A 21515-nucleotide genomic window follows, 5' to 3' on the forward strand; every position below is an offset into this window, starting at 1 on the left:
TAGTAAGCAATATCACTTAACTCCGATCTGGTACAAAGCGCCCATTCCATAAAGGAACTAAACCACTCCAAAGCGGCACAGGACACTGAGCATCCAATGGGTAGGGCCCTATCCATATAATACTTCCCTTCAAAGGTAAAGCCCAGCAGATCAAAGTCCTCTGGGTGTACTGGCAAAAGGCGAAATGCTGACTTAATGTTGCATTTTGCCATTTCAGCCCCCACACCACAATCCCGAACCACTTTGACCGCTTGGTCAAATGAAGTGTACCTGACCAAACAGCGAATGTCTGGAATGGAATCATTCACTGATCCACCCCTAGGGTAGGACAAGTGGTGTATCAAACGGTATTCCCCTGGCGCTTTTTTAGGCACCACCCCAAGGGGGATACCCTTAAAGTGGGTACTGGTGGAGCCTCAAAGGGGCCCAGGACCCTCCTCTCCGCACACTCCTTGGCTATTTTTGCCCTCACCACATGTTCCATCCCTACTACTGAATGGAGGGGCCAAACAGGGTACTCTAGGTCCCTGGTAGAGAATCCGAAATCAATAGGTAAAGCCTTCCAGTAAATAGGCTCTATCGGCTGCCAGGGGATAATTGGCCAACAACTGCCTAAGTACCTTTAGTCATATGGGACTGGGTCCCTTTTCCAGGTGGTTGCTGGTTGCTCCCCCCCCCCCCCCCCGGGGAATTTGGCACCCACCTTGGTTTTCATTTCATTTCATTTTTCATTTTATTTGATTTATGTCCCGCCCTACCCCACCGAGGCGGGCTCAGGGCGGCTTACAACATAGAAGTTCTAACAATAGAATTTAAGAATTAAAATACATAATAATTTACATAATTAAAACAACTAAAATATCAATCAATCAATGTCAGTGTGCTATCTTACAATCTTCCTTCAGAATATTTCAATGTATTTCAATGCCGGTCAGTTATAAGCCAACCGGAAGAGGGATGTCTTACAGGCCCTGCAGAACTGTCCAAAGTCACGCAGGGCCCTGACCTTTTCTGGTAACTGGTTCCATCTGCAAGGGGCTGAGATTGAGAAGGCCCTATCCCTAGTTGACTTCAGCCAGGCCTCCTTGGATTACAAGCAGATTTCAAGAACTGGATTGCAGCACTCTCTGGGGAGCATATGGAAAGACACAGTTCCTAAGGTAGGCAGGTCCTAGGCCATATAGGGCTTTAAAGGTAATAACCAGCAACTTGTACCGAACTTGGTATATTATTGGCAGCCAGTGCAGTCCCCGAAGCCCCGGCTGAATGTGCTCCCGTCTAGGGAGCCCTAATAACAGCCGAGCGGTGGGGTTCTGCACTTGCTGCAACTTCCGGGTTCGGCACAGGGGCAGCCCCATGTAGAGGGCATTACAGTAATCCAACCTTGAGGTGACCGTTGCATGGATCACTGTTGCCAGATCGTCCTGCTCCAGGAGAGAAGCCAACCAGCTTGCCCGCCTAAGATGAAAGAATGCGGACTTTGCAGTGATTGCTATTTGGGCCTCCATAGTTAAGGCAGGCTCCAATAGTACCCCCAAGCTCTTAACCCTGTGCGCCACTGTCAGTGGCACACCGTCAAAAGCTGGGAGGGGAATTTCCCTTCCCGGACCATGGCGACCCAAGCAAAGGACCTCTGTCTTCGCTGGATTTAGTTTCAACCTACTCAGCCTGAGCCACCTAGCCACGGCTTGTAATGCCAGGTCCAGGTTTTCTGGGACACAGTCAGGCCAGCTGTCCATGAGTAGATAGAGCCGGGTGTCATCAGCATACTGGTGACAACCCAGCCCATACCTCCGGACAATCTGGGCAAGGGGGCGCATGTAGATGTTAAACAACATCAGGGAAAGAACTGCCCCCTGAGGCACCCCACAATCAAGCATGTGCCTCCGGGATAATTCACCCCCAATCGCCACCCTTTGTCCCCAACCATCAAGGAAAGAGGAAAGCCATTGTAGGGCCAACCCCTGAATCCCCACATCAGTGAGACGACAAGTCAGCAGCCGATGGTTGACCGTATAGAACACTGCTGATAGGTCTAACAACATCAGCACTGCCGAGCCACCTCGATTCAGATGCCGCTGGAGATCATCCATCAGAGCGACCAGCACCGTCTCCGTCCCGTGACCCGGGTGAAAGCCGGACTGATGGGGATCGAGAACGGAAGCATCCTCCAGAAAGTTCTGCAACTGCAACACCACTGCCCTCTCAATGAGTTTACCCCCGGTGCTGCCTGTGAAGCAGAGGCACTTTGCGAAACCACAGAAGCAGCTGCCTGCAAAGAAGCCTGTGCAGCGGAACCTGCACAACTCTGGTCTTGTGGTGATACAGAAGGAGCACCCCAAGCCCATGACGGCCCTGCCAAACACTGATGTCCCAAAGGCCCAGACTGTCCTGGCATTACTGCTGCCCCACCCGATGTACTTGGGGGCACCATCATTTGTGAGTGGCCCCAAGGCCACGCCTGAGGCTGGTGTTGCAATGGGGGCTTACCAACATCCCTCGAGAGGTTGACCGTCATTGCCACAGATGGAGCCAACTGCCCAACTTCCTCCACTGCTCCATGGACCACGGGCTCCCCGCCAGGCAACTCTCCTGTATCAGTGCCATCCTCCTGGTCCGATTCCTGCCTCATGTCCACACCGACAGCTCCGCCCTATAACGCAGAAAGTCAGGCCAGCACCTCCTTATCAAAAGTAAACCTAGATGACTGTCCTGTTGCCCTGTGGTGCCCTTCCCATATAGGAGCCCCTACAGCACCCCTCTGCTGCTCTAAAACCTCTAACTGTCCCATAATTGCCTGCCTTAACTGAACCTCCTGATCCACTTCAACTGAGGGGCTGGGTTGCTGGCCCCACTTCCTTGTGGGCCTGGGAGGCTGCTTCCCCTTTGAGGGACCCTGACCCTTCTTGGGAGCCATATCCAACCCCCAGTCCCTGTTCTGTCAGCCGTTGGCCCACAGACGCAAATATATGGCAGCCCCCTTACCTAAAAGGACACAGGGGTTACCCAGGCCTGCCTCTCTCTTCCCCTAACCACCTAAAAGCATGATGGGTGTAGGGAGGGGTGGTGGTAGCCCCACAACAACCCCCCTGCACACCTATCAATGGGGGGGGCACAATCCGCCCGCACCAGACACTCCCAAAAAACTGGGATGGGGGGCTATCCAGCCGAGCCCCATGACTTGCGTCCCCCTCCCTGACTCCTCGCCCGTCAACTGACCCTGCCTCGGCACTCCTGGCAGCCCTGGAACAGATGACCTCAGTTGCAGGCTGTTTCAAACAGCCACCGTGTGCACGACCAGTCGCAAGCCGAGCCTCAAGAACGCCCCAAGCCCCGGGTTATACCACTCACTTGCGCTGACAACCGCTGTGTCCCCTCGCCCCAAGGCTCCGGCCCGGCCCAGGAGACTCCTTAAATGCTGCTCTCTTCTCCGAGAGCCTCAAAAGAACTGTGCAGTGCTGGGCAGGGCCCCGACACCAAGCCCCCTCAGCAGTTTCCTGGATGCCCGGGACAACGGGGCCAGCCTTCCCTCCTTCTGGGATGGCAATAGCAGCCCCCAGCCTATTGCTGGCATTGCCAGCCCAGCTGAGAGGGGCCGACTTTTTTTCAATTGTTTTACATTTTGGAGAGTAAAACCCAAGAATTAATTAATTCAAAGCTAGCATTTATTACTGAAAAATATCATTTTTGTATGACAGTATTCTCAAGTCTGTTATAAATTGCATGCAGGAAACAACCACAGAAGTATACCATACATTGCCACAAATTAAAATGCAGCAACTGTGTTTACAACTTTTCAACAAATTTAAGAGCAGAACCCAATGTCATCTAAAAACAGGTGGGCTACATGTAGAAATGGTAGTCCTGTGTAAACATTTATGTAATTATTTAAATAGATCACCTTTAAATATTTAAAATCCAAAAGTTAATGTAAATTTTTTAAAAATGGCATTAAGTTTGAATGTCCTGAGAAACAAAGAGAAATACATGCTAGTCAAATCACCAGAAGCCCAATGCAGCCAGTATCTGGGGGTGGGGGGAAGAACATTAACAGACAGTTATGAATTTAGAAGCTGCAAGAAAACCTCAAAGGGTCTTTTGAACAACTGTGCCCCTGACTTTATGTACTCAGTGCTGATGAAAATCAAAATCATTTTCCTGAAGTGAAGTATTTTAAACATAATCAAAAGAAAGATGGTGGAAACTGTTTCATTTGATCATACATGTACTGAAGCAACAAACTGCAAAAAAGGCAAGAGGGATAGGGTTTTCCAGGGCAGTTAGGTCATTGAGGGCCAGTGGGGCCAGCTTCGCAGCAATCCCTGTATGTCTTGATACTGTGTGATACATGACTCTCCCAGGGCCAGCTGCTTGCTACTGTTCAACAGCAGTCACCCCATGAAAGCTAGTTCTGTGTAGTGGTTACAGTTTATAAATGGAAAGACCCAGGTTCAAATTCCCATTGTGCCACGAAAGCTCATTGGGTGGCCTTGGGCCAGTTATACATTTTCAGTCTAACTTACCCCACAGAGTTGTGAAGATAAAATGGAGGAGAGGAGAATGATGTAAGTTGCTTTGGGTCCCCACTGTGGAGAAAAGTGAGGCATACAATGGAATAATCAATGTAGCTACAGATGGAAAGAAATAAAAAGTAGATTGGTTGGTAGATGGGAAGGAGAAAAGAAAGGAAGAAGGGAGTGTGGCATGCTCAGCTGAGAGGAAGACACGTTTTGTTTGAGCTCCCGGTAGAATGCTAAAGGGAATTAAGTATTCCTTCTTCTGGTGATAAAAATGTCAAATAAAGCCTTGAAGACATTAATATAAGATGGTGATAGTCGTGAAGTGGGAGTAAAGTTGTCTGGAAGTTGGCTAGAGGATAAGGTTAAAACTAATTGGTGTGCTGAGAGAAACAGCAATGGCGACTTCGGACTCAGAAGCAGAAAGTGAAGATAAGGTAATGAAACCGAAAGACTTTCAATTAGAAGTAAAGAAAGCAGTAGAAGGAGCCAAACATAGCATTATTAAAGCAGTAACAAAGATAGTGGATGAAAAAATAACTAATTTAGCAGAGGCTGTTGAAGCCATGGCAGAAACTGTGAATAGTGCATGGGAAATGGCGCAGTTAAATGAGAAGAAAATTAACTTGTTGCAAAAACAGTCCAGACAGTTGAAAAAGCAAAATAAATACTTTAAAGATAAATTGATGGACTTGGAAAATCGGGCCAGAAGGTCAAATTTGTGGTTGAAAAATATTCCAGAAATGGAGGACATGGATAATGTGATTGAATGGATGGCTAAAATGCTCCCGGACTTAGGAATTTCAAGGGAAGTTTTGGATCGTATTCATCGAGTTGGGAAGCAGACAGCTGAGTGGAGATGGCCGAGAGATGTGGTAATGTGCTTTGGAAAATATATATTAAAGGAGCAAGTGCTTAAAGGCATGAAGGCCTTGGATAGGCACGATAAGTTACTGTATAATGATAAGAAAGTGTTGGTTTTTGAAGATTTATCACAGGAAGCAATTAACAGGAAGAAAAAGTTAAGAGTGTTTACCAAGGTGCTGCAGGATAAAGGAATGAAATACAGCTGGAGAATGGCACCCTTTGCTCTGAAAATGTTGCATGAAGGAGTAGAGTTGTTTGCAGAAGATCAGAAGCAGATGGAGGAGCTATTTAAACGTGTGGGACTGCAGCTGCCTAAGGATTACAAGCAATTCCCTGACTGGGAGTCAGAAGGGGAAAATAATTTGGAAGAGGAAATGGGGAACACTCAGAAACAGAAGAGGGAAAAAAAGAAGGATGAAAAAAAGACTTGGGACTTCAGGGAAAGGACTAAGACTAAGAAATGACTAAGGAAAGATGGACTAAGGAAGAAGGAAAGAAGATAAAAGGACCGGAATAGCTCAACATGAACAGGTTTTTTTTGGGGGGGGGGTTGTTCTTTTTGAGTTTACAGTGTGGGAGAGATGTCTTTTTTCTCCCCCCCCCCAAAAAAAATGGATTTCAGTGGTAGCTGGATGTCTGATGTGTTTAGAGGTATGAATGGGAAGAAGAGGTGTAGATGGTGGCTGATTGGGATGATGTTGGTATGTTTGGATGGTGTGATTGGGGTATGGTTGGATGATTGGGATCTAAGGGGTGAATGGGTGGATTATGAATGGAGTAAGAAGGTGTGTGAATGCATATTGGGAAGAATTCTTTATACAAGAGATATGCCACGAGCATTGGCATATTGCATTTCTCTTGGATGGGTAGAACCGGTAATGGAGTGTAGGTGGTGGGTAGATAAGCAACATCAAGTGGGGTTGGTTAAGGGTTATTGGGGTTTAGAATTCCAGGCTGGTAGAGAACAGAAGAGATATGGGGAAGAGCTATGGTTAGGTATAATATGACAAAAAGCGTTAATGTTATATGTACAACTCTTAATGTTAGAGGGCTAGGAAATCCAGTGAAACAGGCAAGAGTTGGGAGATATATTCAAGAATTAAAAGCAGATGTGGTGTTTTTGCAGGAGGTATATAATGGGGGGGGGGGGGAAGAGAGATGAATTTTCCTGGATTTGGGAAAGGTAAGAAATTTATTGCTCCAGGCTTCTCGAAGAGCAGAGGGGTGGGAATAGTATTTAATTCTAAAATAGATTTTGTTGAAGATAAAGTAATGAGATATAAGGATGGAAGGTTTATTTTTGTACAGGGTCATTTGGAGGGAGAGCTGGTGGCTTTAGCTTCTTTGCACCTCCCTAATGTGCATCAGTTGAATGTATTATACAGATATTTGCAGAAGTTTGAAAAATTTTCGCCCTATCCTAAAATAATAGGGGGGGATTTTAATATTAACTTGCAAGGGAAAGGCAATGTTAAAAAAAGAAAGGCAGATAAATTTAAAAGAGTGTGTGGGAAATTTGGTCTGCTAGAATTATGGATGGAAATGTTTCCTAATGATGATGTGTATTCTTTTTACTCTGCCATTCATGGAACTCATTCAAGATTGGATGGAATCTTAGTCTCTCAAGAAATGAGGAATTGGGTAAAAGATATGGAGATTGGAATGATTAAGATTACTGATCATGCCCCTGTTTCAGCCTTTTTGCAAATAGGTCATTGTAATAGATCTTATAATTGGAAGTTTAATCCATGGTTAGTGGCTGATGAAGAAAATAAGTGTAATATTAAAAATGCAATGGAAAGATATTTTGAGGAGAATAGGAAATCAGATACTTCATTAACAATAATATGGGAAGCAATGAAAGCCACTATTAGAGGTGTGTGTATACAGAATTTGGTGAGATTGAAGAAAGGTAAAGATAGGAAGATTAAAGAAGTAGAAGAAGAAGTTAGAGTATTGGAGGAGAAATGTAGGAAATCTAAGAATAAGGAGGATAAAGAACAAGTAGTTAGGAAAAGGGAAGAGTTGAATGTATTGGATGTTAATAGGACTACGTTAAAATTATGGTATAATAGACAGAAGTATGAGTTTGAAGGGAAAGGAGGAAGAATTTTAACAAATAAAATTAAGAATTTTCAGGTACGAAAAATATTAAGGCAATTAGGAATGATATAGGGTTTTTGGAAACTGAACCTAAAATGATACTGGAGAATTTTATAGAATAAATTATAATAAATTGTATGCAAATAAAGGGATTAAAAATGATGATATAGAAAAATTCTGTGAGGGGTTGGAATTTTTAGAATTAAGGGAAGATAGTAGGAAAGAATTAGATAAGGATATAACGGAAGAAGAAGTTAAGATGGCTATAGATTCTATGAATATGCAATCTGCACCTGGACTGGATGGTTTTAATGCGGTATTTTATAAGCATTTTAAGGATATATTGGTGCCTCATGTGACTGAATTGTTTCAAGGAATTTTGGATGGATCTCCTACACCACCTACATGGTTGGAGTCAAGATTGGTGTTAATTCCGAAACCTGGGAAAGATCAGACTTTAAGGGATTCATATAGGCCAATTTCTATCACCAATATGGATTATCGAATATTTGCAAAGGTTATGGCAATGAGACTTAAAAAATGTATAACACAAGTGATAGGGAAAGATCAATTTGGGTTTATGCCTCAAAAGTATTTAGTAGAGGCAGTTAGGAAGGTGATGGGTATGGTTTATTTAGCTAAAAATAAGGATTTGCCACTTACGCTTTTGGCGTTGGATATTTATAAGGCCTTTGATTCTGTGGATTGGACGTACATGAAGATTATGTTTCAAAAGTATAGGTTTGGGGAGAAATTTCAAAATATGATTGAGGCAATATATTCTAAATCCAAGGCATTGATAGGAGTTGGTGGATCAGTAGAGGGATATCTTCAGGTAATGAGTGGTACGAAGCAGGGATGCCCTTTATCCCCTACGTTATTTATTTTAGCATTGGAACCATTAGTGCATAAATTAAAAAAGGACAAAAGAATTATAGGCTTTGAAGTTCCAGGTAAAGGGAAAATAGATGGGAATCTCTTAACAATGTATGCAGATGACATGATGGTGACAATTAAGGATGTGGAGCCCACAGTGGCACCTTTAAAAAAGATATTGCAGGAATTTGAGGAAGTGTCAGGGTTAAAAGTGAATTTTTCAAAATCTTCGATGATGTGTGTTAATGTAAAACCAAGATTACAATTAGCAGCTTCAAAAATTTTGGGTATTCCCATAGCAAATAAAATGGTGAAATATCTAGGGGTTAATATTCCTAGGAATATTAAAAAAATATTTGAGTATAATTATAAAAGAATCTGGAGTGGAATTCAAGTTAAAATGAGAGACTGGAGGAAGAGGAAAGAATCAATTAGTACAAGGAATGCTATGGTTAAAATGTTTCTAGTTCCTAGGTTGACTTATTTATTTTATGTATTGCCTTGGCATATACCAGAACACGTACTGAAAAGGTGGCAAGGAAATATAGATAGATTTGTTTTTGCATCAAAGAAACCAAGGACAGCTAGTAGGTATAGATATTATGGTATTAAAGATGGGGGATTCCCAATATAATTTATTATGATGATGCATATCAATTAAGGCACTTAATTACTTGGTTGGAGGGAGAGTTAGGAGAAGAGCTGAACGGGATAGAAAAGGAAAATTTAGAGGTAGTAGGAGGAAAGCAAAGTTTATTTGATAGAACGAAAAGGAGGAAGAAGATAGGTGATAAATTATCAACCTTTATGGGACCCAGTAGGGTATGGGAGAAGTGGAAAAAAGAACTCGCTCCGGAGATATCATTTATTACTAAAATGTGGTATTATGATAAATTTGCTCCATTAAGGGGATTGCTGTCAAAGGAAGTAGGAGATAAATTGAAGAGGATTACAATTCGAGAATTGAAAGAGGTTTGGGGTACTGATGGGATGAAGAAAGAGGAGTATAATATTTTGAATAATATTAATTGGTTGTTAAAAAGTCAAATCTCTTCATTGTTGAAGGAGGAAGAACTCAAAAATATTGGTAAAAGAATTAATACTCCCTTTGAAAAATTGGTGAAAGAGTATGGAGAAGATAAGTCAAAAATAGTTTCAAAATTGTATAAGATTTTATTAGGTACAGGGAAATCCCCAAGAGAATTTTTGAAGGAATATTGGGAAACAGATATTGAAGATAAAATTTTAGATGAAGATTGGGAGAGGATTTTTAGATTACCTCCCTTTGTTACAACATCTAGGTTAATGCAGGAGCAGGGATTGAAGATGATACAGAAATGGTATTATATACCGATTAAGATGTATTATATTTCTAAATCAGGGAGTAAAAATTGTTGGAGGAAATGTGGAGAAATTGGAACTTTCAGTCACATGTAGTGGGATTGTCCCTTAGTGAAAAAATTCTGGATTCAGGTTGGCATAGAGATGACAAAGATTATGGGAAGAAAAATAAGTATATCTAAAGCAATGGCAATTATTAATTTGGATGGTGTGGGATTAAGATCAAAAGAGAATAGTAAATGGATTAATTTGATGTTAGTAGCAGCAAGACAAGTGATAGCAAGGAATTGGAAAGAAGCTGAGGAACTGACAATTAATCATTGGAGGGATAAAATGAATAATATAATAATATTGGAGTATTTAATGATGAAGATACGAAGAATGAACGGATTAAAGGTTAGGGAACAGGAGGAGGGCTAGTTTAGAAAGATGGTGAGGTATTTGGAAAAGTTTAAACAATTTAAGACGATTGGTTGGTTAATAAGAAAATGAATGGATAAGAAGTTTAAATAGAGTGATGGAGTTGTATTTGGATAAAATGTTAATAGTTATAAATATATGGAATATTATAATGTATCTATGGCCTGGGACTCTCACAGAGGTGGAGTGGTGTTGAAATATATAACAATAAAAATTATTTTAAAAAAAGAAAAGAAAAGGAAGGAAGAACAGATAATTGTAAACAAGTTTTCTAATTTTAAACAAGTTTTATAAAGTCTTGGGGAACATGTCTGAGGTGTTATGAAATTGGGTTAATATATATTTAAATACAAGTTACACAGATAGAATGAAACACAACCATATAGGGTTTCTGCTTCCATTTAAATATATTCACACACAAACACAACATGACTAAGAAAATAAATCTAGAATTTTGTTTTGGATAAGAAAATAATTAAATTAATTTAGTTGAATTTTTTTTCATTCTATGCTTTATCTGCTTATAATGGAAAACCAAACAAAATCTGTTGGCTTTGGAGTGCAGCCAGAATAGTTGGCAAGCAGCATCAAAGCATATTTAAATATCATTTTCAAATGGTACCATCAAACAATATGTAAGTTCAGATTTTTTTTAGCAGTTAGTAAAGTGAAGCTACAAGGCATAGAAATGTTAGCCATTTACCATTCCCTCAGCATTATGCTAGCAACTCCTTCATATGTTATAATATTTCCTCTCCCACATGTATGCCCTTAGACATGTGGACTTTAGGACCACAATCAGCTTGAGGGAATTTAAACTCCAATAGCCCCTTTAGTAGGCTACCTGTAACCACAAAATGACCAGATCTTTTCTAAATAATTTATTTAGGGAATATACAGGTACAGGAACTGAAAGATACATATGCATAAGAACACTGAAATGGTGGCATTCAGAAGGACATTAGAAGGACCCTCCAGGTCATCTAGACCAACCCTCTGCACAATGCAGGAAATTCACATGGACAGTAACAAAAGACTAAAAGATATGGCATTGGAAGATGAGCCCCTCTCAGGTCAGAAGGTGCCCAATGTTACTGGGGAAGAGCGGAAGGCAAGTGCAAGTATCCACAGAAAGAGTGAAGTGGCTGGGCCAAAGCCAAAAGGATGCTCAGTTGTGGATGTGTCTGATTGTGAAAGAACAGTCTGATGCTGCAAAGAACAATACTGCATTGGAATGTGGGCAGGGCAGGATTTAGATGAAGAGAGGCCTTAGGCTAATCCACTTGTGAGGACCCTCTCAATCCCTCACCCTCATGACTAGAAGAAAATGGAAGAGTGTTATAAACAACATTAATTGAAGGATGATGACGGGAATTTAAAATTCTGCAAGTCATAATTTTTCCTCTAAAGGACATAAAATGTTATTTTTAAATACTATAGTGATTGAAAAAAATGCATAAATGTTAAAATTAACACTGAAAAACTTTTGTAATAACTGAACTCTGTAAACCTTTTGTGGATAAGCATTAATTTTTAGGAAAATGAAGTTGTAATGTTATTCTTTAAAAAAAAAAACACTTTGAGTTTACAAATTATATTGCCTGGGAAGTGTAAATAATATGATCATGATTACCTTACAGTGTGGCACTTTAGAATCTACTTTAAGTTGTCATTAAACAGTCAGTTTTAAAATACATATTAAGAAGTAAACTACAACCATCAAATACAGTAAGACTAAAAATGCTCTTTTTCTAGCCTTCCTCATAGGAAAATCATCCAAAAAATTTTCAATTTTTTTTTTCAATGTACAGAATGCTCAGTGTGGACAAGCTCTCTTGAGACATCGTGGCCCTTAATTAATTTTTAATTCTTTTGAGTCTTGAAAAACTCCTCTCTCCCAAGCAGTTAGTGACCATAAAGCTAAGAAATAGCTGCAAGATTGTTTCCACATTAGGAAAGGTCATCTGAATTTTTTCCTTGTATATTATTTGATAAAGGTCTGTATGAGACAGAGAGTGCTCTTCTGTAAGCCTATGACTTTGTCTCACATACAGGTGAAAGTGCAAAAGTTCATCAATAAGTTTCAGGTCAATATCTTTTGGGTATGCTTTCATCAACAGTTTAACACCTTGCTGAATTTCTTGCTTATATGCTGTCAGATTAGCAAGAATGGAAAACAATTGTGCAACGTCACTGTACACAATACTTCTTTTTAAATTGGCTTCAAGTGCATCTAATATAGGAATGAAGGATTTTATCCTAAACCTATCTCTTGATGAAAGTGCATCTAAGCAGGGGCGGATTAAACATTAAGCAGACTAAGCACGTGCTTAGGGCACCAGGGCCAAAGGGGGCACCACAAAGTTGGGAAAAGGGTGAAAAGAAAAAAAAATGAATGAAGATTTGTAAAATAATAATAATTATAATTATAAAACTAGTTCAAATTGATAATGGTGCACCCTAAGGTTCTCTTCTATTTTTTGTTGGCGAGGTGCAGTGTCATAGGCTATGTTTAAAAGTTAAATGATGGAGCCAAGTTCAATTGTCATGACAGTCATTTCAATGACCCTCTCTGCCCCTTTTTAATTTCAGCCCCATGTAAATGTCAAAAAATGAAGCATGTTTAGTTGAGTGGTGCGCAAAAGAGAAAATCTGCAAAAGAGAATGAGCAAAAGAATATTTCATCAGAAACAGGCAGTGTTGGTGCAAGGCCAGATTTTCATGATGACGTTGCACATGATGAAGCACCACAACCTGGACCTACTTCCATGACAAGATGTGTAATTGCTTTTGAACTGTCCAAGGAGTTTACAGAATTAACCAAGGATGAAATTAACAAAGCTAAGAGCCCAGGGTCGTGTGATGAATTTTATGGCAATGATATGACTTATTGGGTTGCTTGTGGACCCAGTGATTGTCAGCACCACAATGGGCCATTTGACAAATCGTGTCTCAATTTCATCAGTGGGAAACCAAAGAAATACTGTTCACAGATGATATTATTTGGAAAAAAAGCCAATGGTGAACACTACAAGAGAGAATGGTTGTTGTACTCTCCTTCAAAAGGATCCGTTTACTGTTTTGTTTGTAAACTATTTGCGCCCAAAGGGTCAATGCATTTTGTTAGAAATGAGGGATTCAGTGACTGGCGAAACACTGCTGTAATTGACAACCATGAAAAAAGTACAACTCACCGAGATGCCATGTTGACATATTTAACTCAGAAACAAGGCTTAGGCTTGACACAGCCATTGGAAAAACAAATTAAAGAGGAGTACAATTACTGGAGAATGTGCTTCATCATATTTTAGCAGTCATTTGCACACTGGTGGAACGAGGATTGGTATTCTGAGTGGAAAAATTTAGGTCTCTCAATAATGGGGATTATTTGGGGCTACTTGAATTGATAAGTCGGTTTGACCCATTCTTGGCTGCTGACATATCACAGTATGGCAGTGTTGGAAAAGGCAACCTTCATACCTGTCCAAAACAATATGTGAGGAACTTATTGAGTTAATGGCAAAGAAAGTGCACTCCATCATCATTGACAAAATTAATGTTTCTGGGTACTTGACCTATATGGCCGAGGACCTGCCTACCTCAGGGACCGCCTCTCTCCATATGTTCCCCAGAGAGCACTGCGTTCCAGCTCACAAAATCTTTTGGAAATCCCTGGGCCTAAGGAGGCCAAATTTAAAACAACTAGGGAGCTCGCCTTCTCTATAAAAGCACCCCAATGGTGGAATCAGCTACCGGAGGAGGTGCGGGCCCTACGGGATCTCAACCAGTTCCGTAGGGCCTGCAAAACTGCCCTCTTCCAAGAAGCCTTTAAGATGTAAACAGAATGAATATTACGCTGCCTGGATAAATAGAGACTGTAGCACCACTGTATTGTTTTAGCTTATTCTTAAAATTAATTTATATTTTGTATTTATATTGTTGATTGATTTTATCTGTTATTGTCATACCATGATACTGTATCATGTTCTGTAAGCCGCCCTGAGCCTGTCTTGGCAGGGAGGGCGGGGTATAAATAAAAACTTATTATTATTATTACTTCAGTCTGTCTGTGGACTCAACGCCTAATCTTTCACATGTTGACCAACTGAGCATGGTGTTCAGATGCTTGCAAGATGAACAGTGAGTTGAATGATTTATTACATTTTTGGAATTACAAAACCACACTGGTGAAACTATGGCACAGCAGGTGTTGAAGTACTTATGTGATGATTGTAAATTGGATTTTGCTAAATGCAGAGGGCAGTCATATGACAATGCTGCCAACATTTCTGGACATTACAATGGCAAGCAGCAAAAACTTTTGGATGCAAATCAGTTTGCCATTTATGCACCCTGTGCAGCTCATTCACTAAATTTAGTTGGACAAAGTGCTGTGGATTGCTGTCAAGTTGCAGTAGATTTCTTTTCCACTGTACAACTGCTCTACACATTCTTTTCAGCCTCAACTGCTCAGTGGAGAATATTCAGATTGCATTGGAAATGAAAAAGTGTTGAAATCACTTTCAGACACTAGATGGGAAGCACATGCTGTGGCAACTGCAGCAATTATCAACTCTTTCTTTAAGATTCTGGAAGCTTTGGAAGATTTATCAGATGACCAGTTGCAAAAAGGTGACACTAGAAGGAAGGCAAAGAATATTGCAAACAAGATGCAAGAACTGGAATTTGTGTTCATGCTGAATTTTTTGAATGAAACGTTAGAAAAGTTTCATAGAACAAGTCAACTTCTTCAAAGTGAAAATTGATCTTGCAAATATGTGCAGATTTGTATTCATCATTGGCAGACCAGTTGCACACATCAAGAGATGAGTTTGAGAGATCTGAATCACTTGCAAAGGACATGCTCCCTGATGTAGAATACAAAGCAATTCAAACGCGTAAGTGTATAAGAAAGATAATACCCAATGATGGAAATGCACCAGAGGTCATTCTCAGTGCCAGAGACAAATTCCGTATCTCCACTTTTTATGTAATTGTTGAAAAGTTAGAAACGGAAATGAGGAGGAGATAAAAGGTGTATACTGAAATAGCAGACAGATTCTCTTGTCTGACAGATGTTCCTAATGCCACCCAAGAAGGTGCTAATTCCCAAATATCAGAAAGTGAAAGGTACTCAAAGACTTGTCAGACACTCATTGATGCTTATCCAGATGACATGAACAACACTTTGTTTACAGAGCTTCAGCAGTTCCATTCATATGTTCTTCATAAGTTTAAAACAACCAAGAAAACATCTTTCACTCACATGGAACTTTACAACACAATTATAGAAGACAAACTAGAGAGTGTCTTTCCGAATGTTGAAATTGCCTTAAGAATATTTTTAACATTAATGGTCACCAACTGCACAACAGAGAGGACATTCTCACAACTGAAACATGTAAAAAACCCAAGTAGATCAGTTATGCTTCAAGAAAGACTCAACTCACTGTGTTTATTAACAATTGAAACAGACATTCTGAGAAGTATTAATTTTGAGTACGTTATCAGTGATTTTGCGAAAATGAAATGTAGAAAAATGAATATTGTAACTTTGATACATTTAACTTGTGAAATATTAATATTGATGTTGTATTGCATTTTTGTAGAACTTTATGTAGCCCAAGCTTGCCTAGTTAGTACAGTGTTTCATATGAATACAGTGTTAGTACAGTGTTTCATATGAATACATTTTTGTATTGGTGCAACCTGCATTGTATATCTGGTCAGACAGGTCAACAACTAAAATGGACTGGGCCAGTGTGGAAAGGAGGGGGGCACCAAGATTGGTCAGTGCTTAGGGCACCAGTGAGCCTTAATCTGCCCCTGCATCTAAGGCATCAGGTGCACTTCTGTCATTTCTTTGCCATTTCCTTACTCTTTATCTCCTTGTTTTGTAGTTAACATTTGGCAAGGTGGCTTTTGCTTGTTTCTCAAGCTCATCAAAATCTTCTCTAATTTTCCTTTTAAAATCCAGAAGTGAACTGTACAAACTTGCACAAGAACTCAATGTCTGATTTTTGAAGGGCTTTGCTGACTTTGTGAAAATGACCTAGCACACGGGTCCAAAAATACAGCATAAATGGGTCCAAAAATACAGCCTGTTCTCCCCCTTCCCATTAGAGTGCAAAATATTTACATAGTTGAAACAAGCTCCTCTTACATTTTACTATCCCAATGGTCCTTTGCTTTTTTCCTTTTAATCATCCCTGAACATATACTTGTGAGAAGAAATTTAACATTTGTGCTCAGAAATCATAGATACAACTGACTGCAATTTTCATAATTACATGGATTTACACATGGATCAGAGGTCCATCAATGGCTATTGGCACAAGGTATAGTTGGTTGCTGCTGAAGGGTTACAGAATTCAGTTTTTCACTGTGACGAAATGGGCACCCACCCTCAGCCCTGAGGAACTGAGTAGCCAGTTTGTGGCTTCTGAGCTCCGCTTCACCTTCCCACCTCCTTGGTGGGCTTCTGTCAGTCTTCAGAAGCTGCCACCATTCACTGTCTTCCCTATGCTTTTCTTGAGGGGCAGTGAGACCTGTCTGGCTGGCTCCTGGGGTTTTTGAGATGAAGACTCCTAATTTTGGATTTCATCTGCACATTTTTGGGCTTTTTCCCTCCAGGACCCTTCTTAAGGCACTGGTAGTGAGCAGAGTAGAGGAGACTCCGTGGTCAGACCACCATACTTGGGTTTTAAATGAAAAACAAAGATTTTTGTTGACTATTTACAGGTAACAAGATTTTAAACACAAAAAGGAACTTTAAATGAAACAAAGAAAGGAAAACACCACCGGGCACAAATTAAGACAAAACACAGTTCCTCTGTCCCTGAACTGATCCTTATACTTATTTTTCCTTGGGATGAAGTTCAGTTACCAACCTGCAGCCTGGCCTCTTGCCTTCTACAGGTAGTTCTGGATCCCTCCAAGGATCCCTTCCCACTGCTGCCTTCCCTGATCCCCAAGGTCTCTCTCTGCCTTTGGGCAATTTGCAGCAAGAGCCTCCTGGTCTCTCTGAGGGTTGCAGGACGACTTCCCACTCCCAGGCTTGCTAGAGTATTTATATCTTCTGACTCCACCCCCTGGCTTTCCTGCACTTTTTGGCCATAGAAGCATCTGGGATTTGTAGGCCTACCCTGGAGTTTTACCCTACTTCCCAGGGTTGGTGGCCATTTTAACTAAACAACCTAAACTAAAGCAAACACAAGATGGAGCCTATTCTGTCACATCCAACAAGCCAACCCTATAGCACAACATCATTTTCCAATCTAAACATTTTCAAAAGTTTATAAACTCCCAAAATTGCCAAAAGGATTTGAAATAATTTTCTCCAAGACACATACAATTAGGAGGCTTGAAAATGATGCAAAACATAGGTTAATAATAAACTATAATTTCTCATCTAATAATTCCAACAGCAGTAAACACCAGACTCCCATCCAACAATCAATACCAGCCATTTAAAAGAGCCAAATTCCAAAAAAATATTATATAAAATAAATAGTAAAACTTTGATTAGTTTCTGCAATGGCTTTAGAACAATTAATCTACTATTAATGTATGAAGCAGTGTTATTTGGATTTATTGGCATGACAATTGACACCATCAATATTTCTTTTCATATCCAAGAAGTTCTGAGAAAGGGGTTGCACATGCATACTGCAGGTACCAACAGAGCTCTGTGAAGTGTAAAAGATAGACTTCCCTGCCTGGGAGGGGTGAAGCCAGTGCTAGTCACATGTGCTTGCTCTGTTCAAGCCAACGATGAGGGAAGGAATGAAAGGGACTTGGGAGAGCTTGCTTGCCTGGTCTATCTGCCCCAGCTAGCTGCCCACTCACACTCTCCCACTGATTAAAGTGCAGCATGTACTACTACTGACCTGATCCTTGAGCTGGGGAAGGCTGTGCAGCTGGTTGTTGTTGACTCTGGACTGCTGGCTCTGGAGTCCTGGAGTCTGTACTCTGAATAGTGGCACCAGGGACCTAGAAGGGGCAGGGCTTGTCAGTCCAACCCCTGCACAGTGTCATCAGGGCTGGCCTTAAGACAATTGGAGCAATTTGGCCAAATTGGGCCCTGCACCAGGGCAATCTAGATGGATTTTATTTATATCTCTAAGATTCTGCAGACTATGACTGTGAACTGGGGCCCCACAAAATTATTTCCAGAGTTTCAAATTGGGCCCCACCAACTGGCCCTGAGTCTCACAGTTGCTGGGCCCAAGTTGCCCTGCCCTCACATGAAGTCTTGGGTTTGCAATTTTGGGAGAAGGGAGACTGCCCACTGGGGGGGGGGGGCAGGGCTGTGGAGGCCTCCTAAATTTAGAGGCCCTAGGCTTCAGCCTACTTAGCCTATACATAAATCCGGCACTGAATGTGGGAATGTAAGATCTATGTAAGATCTATGAATCAAGGTAAGCTGGCTGTGGTCAAACATGAGATGGCAAGACTGAACATCAACATCTCAGGAATCAGTTAACTAAAATGAATGCGAATGGGTGAATTTAACTCAGAAGATCACTACATCTATTACTGTGGTCAAGAGTCCTGTAGAAGAAATGGTGTGGCCTTTATAGTTGATAAGAGAGTGAGGAAGGCAGTAATGGAATACAATCTCAAAAATGACAGAATTATCTTGGTTCATATCCAAGGCAAATCATTCAGTATCACAGTAATCCAAGTCTATGCCCCAATCATTGACTCAGAAGAGGCTGAAGTGGACCAGTTCTATGACGATCTCCAATACCTTCTGGAACTAACACCAAAAAAAATGTCCTCCTCATCATAGGGGACTGGAATGCCAAAGTAGGAAATCAAAAGGTAACTGGAACTGACAAGTTTGGAGAACAAAATGAAGCCATGCAAAAGCTAAAAGAGTTTTGTCAAGAGCAAAAGCTGGTCATAGCAAACACCCTCTTCCAACAACCTAAAAGGCAACTCTACACATGGACATCATCTGATGGGCAACACAGAAATCAGATTGATTATATACTCTGCAGTCAAAGATGGAGAAGCTCTTTACAGTCAGCAAAAACAAGACCTGGAGCAGACTGTGGCTCAGATCATGAGCTACTCATTGCAAAATTCAGGCTTACACTGAAGAAAACTGGGAAAACCATTAGGCTAGTCAGGTTTGATCTTGATCACATCCTTTACGAATATACAGTGGAGGTGAAGAATAGGTTTAAAGAACTAGAGTTGATAGAGTGCCAGAAGAACTATGGACCGAGGTTTGTACAGAAGGCAGCAATCAGCACCATCCCAAAGAAAAAGAAATGCAAGAAAGCAAAGTGGCTGTCTTTACAAATAGCTGAGGAAAGAAGAAGAAAAAGAAGAAGATGATGATGATATTGGATTTATATCCTGCCCTATACTCTGAATCTCAGAGTGGTTACAATCTCCTTTACCTTCCCCCTTCCCCACAACAGACACCCTATGAGGTAGGTGGGACTGAGTAAGCTCTTACAGCAGCTGCCCCTTTCAACAACAAGCTACGAGAGCTATGGCTGACCCATGGCCATTCTAGCAGCTGCAAGTGGAGGAGTGGGGAATCAAACCCAATTCTCCCAGATAAGAGTCCGCACGCTTAACCACTACACCACTATACCAAACTGGATCACATTCCTGGGATCCAAGATCACTGCAGATGGTGACTGTAGCCATGAAATTCCTGGGATCCAAGATCACTGCAGATGGTCAGTGCAGATGGTCACTGTAGCCATGAAATTAAAAGATGTTTGCTCCTTGGGAGAACAGCTATGGCAAACCTAGGCAATATAATAAAAAGTAGAGACATCACCCTGCCAACAAAAGTCCATATAGTCAAAGCAATGATATTCCCAGTAGTAATGCACGGTTGTGAGAGTTGGACCATAAGGAAGGCTGAGAGCAGAAGTATAGATGCTTTCAAGTTGTAGTGCTGGAAAAGAGCCTTGAGAGTCCCTTGGACTGCAAGAAAATCAAATCAGTCAGTCCTAAGAGAAATCATCCCTGACTGTTCCCTGGAAGGTCAGATGCTGAAGCTGAAGCTCAAATACTTTGGCCATCAAATGAGAAGGGAGCACTCGCTGGAGAAGATCCTGATGCTGGGAAAGACAGAAGGCAAAAGAAGAAGGGGATGGCAAAAGATGAGATGGCTGGACAGTGATACTGATATAACTAACATGAATTTGAGCAGACTTCAGAGGACAGTAGAAGACAGGAGGGCCTGGCATGACTTCATCCATGGGTCGCAAAGAGTTGGATTCGACTGTGTGACTGAACTACAGCAACAAAATACAGTTGTAATACAGCTGAGTGATGTAATATAGTGTTTAGTAAATCTCTCTCTCTTAGAATATCTGAAGAAGTGAGTAGTGACTCAGGAAATCTCATACCCTGCCACATATTTTGTTAGCCTTTAAGATGCTACTGGAATCTTGCTCTTCTTTCTCTCAATGTAACTTTGATAGAACTGTGTGGAATCAACACATAATAAATTAACTGATATAGCAAAAACAAAAAAAACCCTGCCCTTCTCCAAAGATCTTAAAACTGCATGCATGAGTCTCTACTTCCTACATTTTATCATCACGACAACACTTCGGGGTAAATTAGATTGAGAGTGAGTGCCCCAAGGTCTTCCAGCAAGCTTCATATCTGAACTGGGAGCTGAACTGAAGTCTCTCCAGTACAAGTATTTCACACTAGCAATTCTGGCTCCAGATTGTGAAGTAACTGGTTACATTTATATTGATTTTGCTAAATTTTGAAATTTTACTTAAACAGTAGGTATCACTTCCAAGATAGAACCTGTGGAATTTAATTTCTTGCTCAAGAAGATTCCCAATTGGTATTAAGATATTTGATCCTATATAAATTGTATAACTCAGGAAAGGCCTAGTTCTTCCAGGACTTTTGAACTCATTTTTCAGTCTGGGAATGGATTCTGAAATTGGACCAGAAAAAGCCCACTCCCATCTAACAGACAGACCTAGGATTTCCAGAGCTTGGAACAGCTAAGGTTACCAACTCAGGCTTAGGTACTTCTTGATTTGGGGCAGTATTTAAGGAGAGCAGAATTTGGGGAGGAAACTGAGCAGCCATGTGATGCCATAAAGTTCACCCTCCAAAACTGGCATTTCATCTAGGGGAACTGATTTCTGTAGTCTTGAGATTAGTTGTAATTCCAAGTGAACTTGAAATTCTCATCCAGGCAACTCTAGAGTTTACATAGGGAAACATTTTTTGAGAATTTGAGAAGCACTGAAGCTGAGGATATTATAGATTAAGGTCAGAGTATAAAATAGAAAGCTTTACACAAATGGTGGAAGTGTTATATGAATCTGCAAGTGATAAGGAGAGAAAAAAGATTTATCTTGTTCTCTCTGTAATTTAATATCTATC

This window comes from Heteronotia binoei, chromosome 4 (assembly GCF_032191835.1).
Source record: "Heteronotia binoei isolate CCM8104 ecotype False Entrance Well chromosome 4, APGP_CSIRO_Hbin_v1, whole genome shotgun sequence".
In the NCBI taxonomy this organism is placed as follows: Eukaryota; Metazoa; Chordata; class Lepidosauria; order Squamata; family Gekkonidae; genus Heteronotia; species Heteronotia binoei.